The sequence below is a fragment of the Gigantopelta aegis genome, chromosome 8 (genome assembly GCF_016097555.1).
Source record: "Gigantopelta aegis isolate Gae_Host chromosome 8, Gae_host_genome, whole genome shotgun sequence".
NCBI classification, from domain to species: Eukaryota; Metazoa; Mollusca; class Gastropoda; order Neomphalida; family Peltospiridae; genus Gigantopelta; species Gigantopelta aegis.
In genome coordinates, this window is record NC_054706.1 from 30,553,027 (window position 1) to 30,561,202 (window position 8,176).

Below are 8,176 nucleotides of genomic sequence, written 5' to 3' on the forward strand. Positions count from 1 at the left end.
ACAAACTACAGATAATTTTTGATCACATAAAATAACTTTAGCTGATATTAGGATAATTTCTTAGATCCCTCTATTAAAATTACTAAGTATTACAGTCTGGAAGCATTATACTTACAGAAGGTACCGTAGTCTAGAAAGCTCTATGATGTCGGTGGCAATAATGTAGAAGATGATAATGACAACCTGGCTTTGCGTGGCATTGTTCCTGGTAAATGTACAGACATACCTGGCATCTCACTAATTGCGAGTAGGCCACCTTCATCACGCCGACACCAGGAGCCTTAGGTATGCGATTTTCCTAACACCAGTATGCTGGTTTACATTACGTCTTGGTTCTTTGACACGACTCCCGAAACACCATGACGAGATGCTTGTCAGACGTACGGTTGACGTAGATATTGTCTGTGTGATGGAAGAACGGGAAGATTTTTTGTGGGGTTTTAAGAACAATTTAGCACATTCCAAATTGCGACTATGCTGTGTCTAGCATGGATATTTTCACACTTTGAAAAGAGAGAGAGAGAGAGAGAGAGAGAGAGAGAGAGAGAGAGAGAGAGAGAGAGAGAGAGAGAGAGAGAGAGAGAGAGAGAGAGAGAGAGAGAGAGAGACACACACACACACACACACACACACACACACACACACACACACACACACACACACACACACACACACACACACACACACACACACACACACACACACACACACACACACGTACGTTATATATGAATAGCAAAGCCTATCGTAGGACACTGGCTAGGACTGGAAAAACTAGTCCAACGGGATCAGTCACCTGAGGCAAGCGCTCGACTAATAATTTACATCATGCCTGTTACACAAAAGGGAAGCAACTTTTGACAAACAAGATTCAGCACAAAAGTTATTTCCCTTTACAGTCCACGAATATTTCTATAACAGGAATTACACTTCCCAGTATTAAAGTTTAAGGCTACGTTTTATATTTGCCAGTTAGTAGCAAGCGATCTATACTTTTCCACAGACACAATAAAGTATTCCAGAGTCTAATTAATAAATTAGTTAATGAAACATTGAAGTTTATTTTGTTTAACGACACCACTCGAACACATTGATTAATTACTCACCAGCTACTGGATATTAAACATGGTCGCATTGTGAAAAATGTGGACAGGTGTGTTTTACTTATTTTTACGAAGTCATACAGTCTATACCACGTCAGAATTATAAAAAAAAAATGTTTGACATATTAAAATATCAGATGATTAATTATTCAATGTTCTCAAGTGATGTCGTTAAGCAAAAACGTTTAGTGCCATGGGACTGCGTTCAAACAAGGTTATAACTAACACAATATCAGAACCAATACGTTTTATGTATAAAGATGTAATGCAAGAGTTACAATTTTTAGGAAATCTTGTGAGCGTGATCCACGGGATTATGTTTAAACAACCGGATCCATGCAGCTTTACTGGCCACAAATACAGCTATACAGACAGCGAGAACTACAGTGAAAATGGCACGAATTCCATAAACTATTTCTAGGAATTTATGAAAATCTTGCACATTCACCCACTCGTCTGAAACGCTACGGTCTGTACGGTTTGGATGTCCAATATTCACGATGTCCGTTTCTATAGCCACCAAATAGTTCATCGACCGGTTCTGGTGTTTAGCGTCATCACTCGGAGAACGCTTTTTGCGCTCTGTGGTGCACGAGTTGCTGTCGCAGGGAAACGGACACAACGTCACATTGCACTCGAACTTTATGTTAATGTCATCAGACATGTGGAAGGCGCTAAAAAACGGACTTCTGGCCGTTAGACCGTCAGTCATAAAACCAGCATTCTTTCGAAAGACGATACCATCGCCGCAGCCGCCTCTCAAAATGGCGTACCTATTTCCGGTCCGCACGCCTATTGCGTCGCATGCCACAGGCTTGAGTCCGTGCTCACTGTCGTTACCACTGGCAACGGCGACGAGCTGAACGGTGCGCCCCAGGTAAATGCGACTGGTCTCCATGGCTCGTCCCAGGACGTCTGCTAGGGTACAAGGAGGCGAAGGTCTTGGAGAGGAATCCCATATGCAGCTGAATCTCTTTGGGAGCCACCATGCCTTTGTACACGTGGCGAGTGCTGCTCACCAGACGGAGCTTATCATCATAGGTACATGTCACCTGAGGTAAAAAAAAAAAAAAAAGGAAAGGAAGTAAATGGTTTATTTAACGACGCACTCAACACATTTTATTTACGGTTATATGGCGTCGGACAAATGGTTAAGGACCACACATATATTGATGGAGGAAGGAAGGAAATGTTTTATTTATCGACGCACTCAACACATTTTATTTATTTATAAACATTTTATTTACGGTTATATGGCGTCGGACACATGGCTAAGGACCATGCAGATATTGATGGAGAAAGGAAGGAAATGTTTTATTTAACGACGCATTCAACACATTTTATTTGCGGTTATATCGCGTCGGACACATGGCTAAGAAGGACCACACAGATATTTATTGTTGATAGAAGGAGATGTTTTCAGTTAACGACGCACTCAACACATTTTATTGACGGTTATATGGCGTCGGACACATGGTTAAGGACCACACATATATTGAGGGAGGAAACCCACTGTCGCCACTTCCATGGGCTACTCTTTTCGATTAGCAGCAAGGGATCTTTTATATGCACCATCCCATAGACAGGATAGCACATACCACGGCCTTCGATGTACCAGTCGTGGTGCACTGGCCAGACATAGCCCAATGGGCCCACCGACGGTGATCGATCTCAAACTGACCGCGCATCAAGCGAGCACTTTACCACTGTGCTACGTCCAGGAAAGACTTCCGAACGTGCCAGCATGTACTGGATTAGCGATATCACGTGGACATTGCATTAAACACTACAAAACTACAAACGACGTAATGCTAGGGTGTGGATTCGAACTCCAGACCATTGGGACTGTAGCCGAGCACTGTATCCAGTCGGCCACACAGTGGAATGACAAGCATTTTAATACTTATAAATCTCATAGGGTGTATTTTAACGGAATGAACCGAGCGTCTACGGAATAAAACAAAACTTTAGTCCCATAATGCCTCATTGTCATGTGTTGTATTTCTACCAAAAGCAACAACAAAAGCACCCCTGTGGAGGAAATTTTACAAAATATCTAATTTTTCACAGGCAAAACATAGTGATACTGGATTACGAAATATAAACATTATGTTGCTTTTATAGAACAAAATGTTTGAAAAGGTATTGTATATAACTAACCCTAACCCTAAACTTACACTAATTCTAACAAATATTAATAATTATACCGCCCGAATGAACCGAATGCTGGCACGTTCGGAAGTCTTGCCATTAGTTGATTAACAAAATAAATGTCATCAAATGGGCGTTTTCTCACTGGTCTGGATATAGGTCCTAGTACATTTCTGTTGTCCCTCGATCGAACTTCTGTACTGAGCCAGCCGTGAGCTAGTACGAAGGTCCTCAGACCTATAATAAGACCAACATTAAAGGGACATACCCTAGTTTTTAAACACTAAGGCATATTTTGGACTATTATAGCCGTTTTTTATGATTGAAATCATACTTTCCTTAGATTTTATGGTTTAGATTATCCATTTTTCTGGTCATTCTGGTGTTTCTAATACCACAAAATGCGTCTGAGAAGCAACATTGATGGAGTCGAGTTTTAGTCAATTTTTAACGGTATTTCACCGTTTCAACTTGTAACGTTATCCAAATGTGTTACATGTTTGTAACTTAACCAAACTTGCTGTCCATTTTTAGGGGCTGAAACTAGGGTCTGCGCCTTTAAAAACCCCCCCCCCCCCCCCCCATTTATGCTAATAACACGACATAAAACACATACCTGGAATCGCTTTTCGACCGTGTGTATCAGACTTCCAGGCTCTCCCCAAGAGACAACCACGTGGACGTTGTAGATCTCAGCATCGACCCGCTTGTTGAAGACGCAGGACTTGAAGGACTGTTGACTGAAGAAGACGTGGGCCTCGTAGTGCACCCCGTCCTGAGTCCAGAACGGGTACGTCTCATCGTACCTACACAGCACCATGGCGGTCAGAGCCATCAGATCGGTGATGATGACGATGGAGCTGTATCCTGTCATGTCTACAGGACAGCGAGGCTCCACTTCTAATATATAGTCCTCTGTATCGCTGGTAACAGACGCCGGGCTGACCGACGAGGGTTCATAGGGAAAAACTGGGAGCAGTAGATGAGGATAGGTTCTCTATTGTCGTTGACCGATTAGCTTGCTCCAAGGGTATAACTGGAGGGAGTTCTGGTATTGGTGACGGTGATGGAGATACAGAGGTGGATGAAAGGTTCGCCAAATCCGTATCGAATGTGGAGCACGGTACTGTGAAATTGTCAAATTTCACAAAATTTTCAAAAAGGAATACGTCGATCGTGTAAAGATTAGGAGTTGAGTTTTTAAAAACGCACGAGGCCGCACTGTCCCCATGGTAAAGAACTTGCAGTGTATAATTGCCGCTGGTGGTTTTCTCCGGTATAAACAGCGACCCGTCTTTGCACTCAATATCTATAGTCTGGTAGTTATTCATCAGAATTGTACTGACGGCCACTGTGGATGATCCGTTGGTCTGTTGAGCACAATCGACCGTTAACCCTTCAGTTATCGTAACTGGGGCACTCAAAATCGGCTCCATCACCGCAGACTTTGGTTCAACACAGTGGAAGGTCAGCTGATCAGAAATGACCTGGCCCGTGTGGAATTCAATTCGCGCGCCATATTTTGTCGCCGATTCGTTCCCAGTACCTTCAGTTTTGTTGAACAGACACACAGTATTATTACCTTCTGAAGTGTAACGTAACTGGGCGATCAATTCGGACGAATTATCTTTAGGAAAGGCGAAATATGTTTCGTCCTTGCAAACCATCGAATGCCATCGTATTTCAGAAGCGGTGAATGAAGTAAATTCTGTTCAACCACTATGACAGTGGTAATGTCCAGCTCCGTCTCACCACATTCCAAGTAGATTCCGGATTTTAGGGGTATCCTTACCACCGCCGCCACATCCACAATACACCAGACGGCTAGGACAATAATACGGATACTCCAATCCATCTGAAGTGAATGGCGTTAATACCAAACAGAGCATGTGACCGAAAATGACAAGCGCCAGTCTTGCGTATTCCAAGGGCTGATATTAAAGGAGAGAAACATCAAAATCTCGTGCAGTTTTAAAGGTACGTTTTTACGGGATGACATATAGCAATGATTTGTTTTCATTACGACCGGGTTGTACTCGATTGGGATATAAATTGTTATATTTAATTATAATTATATGCAGTTGCATAAAGTAATAAAGTGTTTCACTGCCTACGATAAACACTGAAGTTTTGGCAAGTTAACCTACCTGTTACGTTGTTACTACAAGTCATGTTGTGAGTACGAACCTTTAATCATATCTCCACTAGAGTAATGCGCTAGTCTGAAACGAAAACCCGAAATGAACATAGTTATTTCTACCTTTTTCTTTCTATCTTTTTCTTTCTTTCATTTTAATTTTTTTTCGTTTTCTTTCTCTCATAATGTTCTATGGGGTTTCTTTCTTTCTTCTTTATTTATTTGTGAGTAGGGATGTAGTTTTTCTTTGAAGCTGGATCATTACTTCAATATTAGCGATTATCACCCTGTGGTGATGGTTTTCACAGTTTTCATCTTAATTTATTAGGTTGTACACTCTATGTAAAAAAAGAAAGAAACGTGTTTTATTTAACGACGCACTCAACACATTTTATTTACGGTTATATGGCGTCAGACATATGGTTAAGGACCACACAGATTTTTTTTAGAGGAAACCCGCTGTCGCCACATAGGCTACTCTTTTACGACAGGCAGAAAGGGATCTTTTATTTACGCTTCCCACAGGCAGGATAGCACAAACCATGGCCTTTGTTGAACCAGTTATGGATCACTGGTCGGTGCAAGTGGTTTACACCTACCCACTGAGCCTTGCGGGGTACTCACTCAGGGTTTGGAGTCGGTATCTGGATTGAAAATTCCATGCTTCGACTGGGATCTGAACCCAGTACCTACCAGCCTGTAGACCGATGGTCTGCCACGACGCCACCGAGGCCGGTCTACACTCTATGTAGGACCAGTCCAATACCAGAGGCAAAAATCAACCACCGCTAATATTACCACATAGCATAGCTTGTAATTCGATCCATCGCTGGGCGACACGTAGCCCAGTGATATTTTAGCACTTGCCTGATGCGCGGTCGGTTTAGGATCGATCCCCGTCGGTGGGCCCATTGGGCTATTTCTCGTTCCAACCACTGCACCAAGACTGGTTCATCAAAGGCCGTGGTATGTGCTATCCTGCCTGTGGAACGATGCGTATAAAAGATCCCTTGCTACTAATGGAAAAACATAGCGAGTTTCCTCTCTATGACTATATGTTACCAAATATTTGACATCCAATAGCCGATGATTAATAAATCAATTTGCTCTAATGGTGCCGTTAAACAAAACAAACTTTAAGTACTTGCCTGATAAGCGGTCGGTCTAGGATCGATCCCCGTCGGTAGGCCCATTGGGCTATTTCTCGTTCCAGCCACTGCACCACGACTGGTTTACCAAAGGCCGTGGTATGTGCTGTCCTGTCTGTAGAACGGTGCATATAAAAGATCCCTTGCTACTAATGGAACGAATTTCCTCTAATACCATGTGTCAGAGTTACCAAATGTTTGACATCCAGTTACCAAATGTTTGACATCCAATAGCCAATGATTAATAAATCAATGTGCTCTTTCGATCCGTCGCCAGTCGTAGTTCAGTCGCGTCAGTGGACTTTCTTTTTTATGGAGCGGGATTTCAGTGGATCCGTTCATATGAATGGGTTTTTTTCTCGTTCCATCCAGTGCACAACCTCTGGTCAAAGGCCGTGGTATGTGCTTTCCTGTATGTGCGAAAGTGCATATAAAAGATCACTTGCTGCATTTGGAAATGTTTGACATCGCATAGCCCATGGTTAATTAATCAATGTGCTCCAGTGGTGTCGTTAAACAGAACAAAACAAACAAACAATCATCGACCGTTGTATGTCAAACATATGGCAAGTTTTGATCCGTTGTCTTAGGGGAAACCCGCAACATTTTTTCATTAGCAACATGGGATTGAATATTGTGAGTAAAATGATGGAAATTCACGGCGAAACGTTTTCAGGCCAGCTCATTTTACCCGCATATCTCTATCGTTTTTTTCTCGAATGCGAACAGTTGAACCGCCACCCCCATTTCTCGTTCTAGCCAGTGCACCACGACTGGTATATCAAATGCCGTGGTATGTGCTATCCTGTCTGGGATGGTGGATATAAAAGATCCTTTACTGCTAATGGAAAAATGTAGCGGGTTTCCTTTCTAAAACTATATGCCAAAAGTACCAAAGACATGAAGCACATACGTCAGAATAATAATTGAACAAGACACCGGTGCTTCCTCAGTTTAGAATTCAATAGAAAAAATAGCCATTTTTTCACTCCAGCAGGTTTATGTCTTGTAAATTAAAATTACCCTCCTGTAACAATGTTTAATACATTTATGTCTGCATTACAATGTCTGTAGTATTTATAAATATAATTTATAAAACAAGTCGACACCAAGTTGTCGATTAATTTTTAGACGTTTTGTTTTATTATTTAGTATCATACTCTGTACTAGTTCTTGCACTAAATAAAATACATTGACAACTATTGGGTTAAATCAATTATTCTTGAATGAACAATAAATATCAATTCGCATAGTAGGGAAATGTCCTAAGCAAGTGTGGATTATAAACAATTTCTCTGTATAACTGTATCCGAGGTGATACCATGATTAATAACATGCCTCTAGTGGAATTCAAACCCATAGCCTTTTCCTCAGTGACATATCCACTGCACAACCAGGGTTTCTGTCAGAGGACATGAATGGTAAATTGCATACCTTAAGTTAAATCCTGGAAATTAATGAATACATTTTCCTAATTATAGATAACTTATAGTAAGAGAACAGCTGTTTAAAATGTGTACATAACATGCTGTGTCCAATTTCAAACCCATAACCACCTACAGTCCTCCACATCAGTCTATAGTAATACCCCCCCCCCCCCCCACCACCACCACCATCACCACCCGAATGCACTACAA

At 41.7% G+C, this 8,176-nt stretch overlaps 1 pseudogene; it reads right to left on the reverse strand.

Annotated features, from left to right (window-relative positions):
- Positions 1–1,335: 1,335 nt before the first annotated feature.
- On the reverse strand, positions 1,336–4,129 carry LOC121379207 (annotated as a pseudogene).
- Between the last annotated feature and the right edge of the window lie 4,047 nt (positions 4,130–8,176).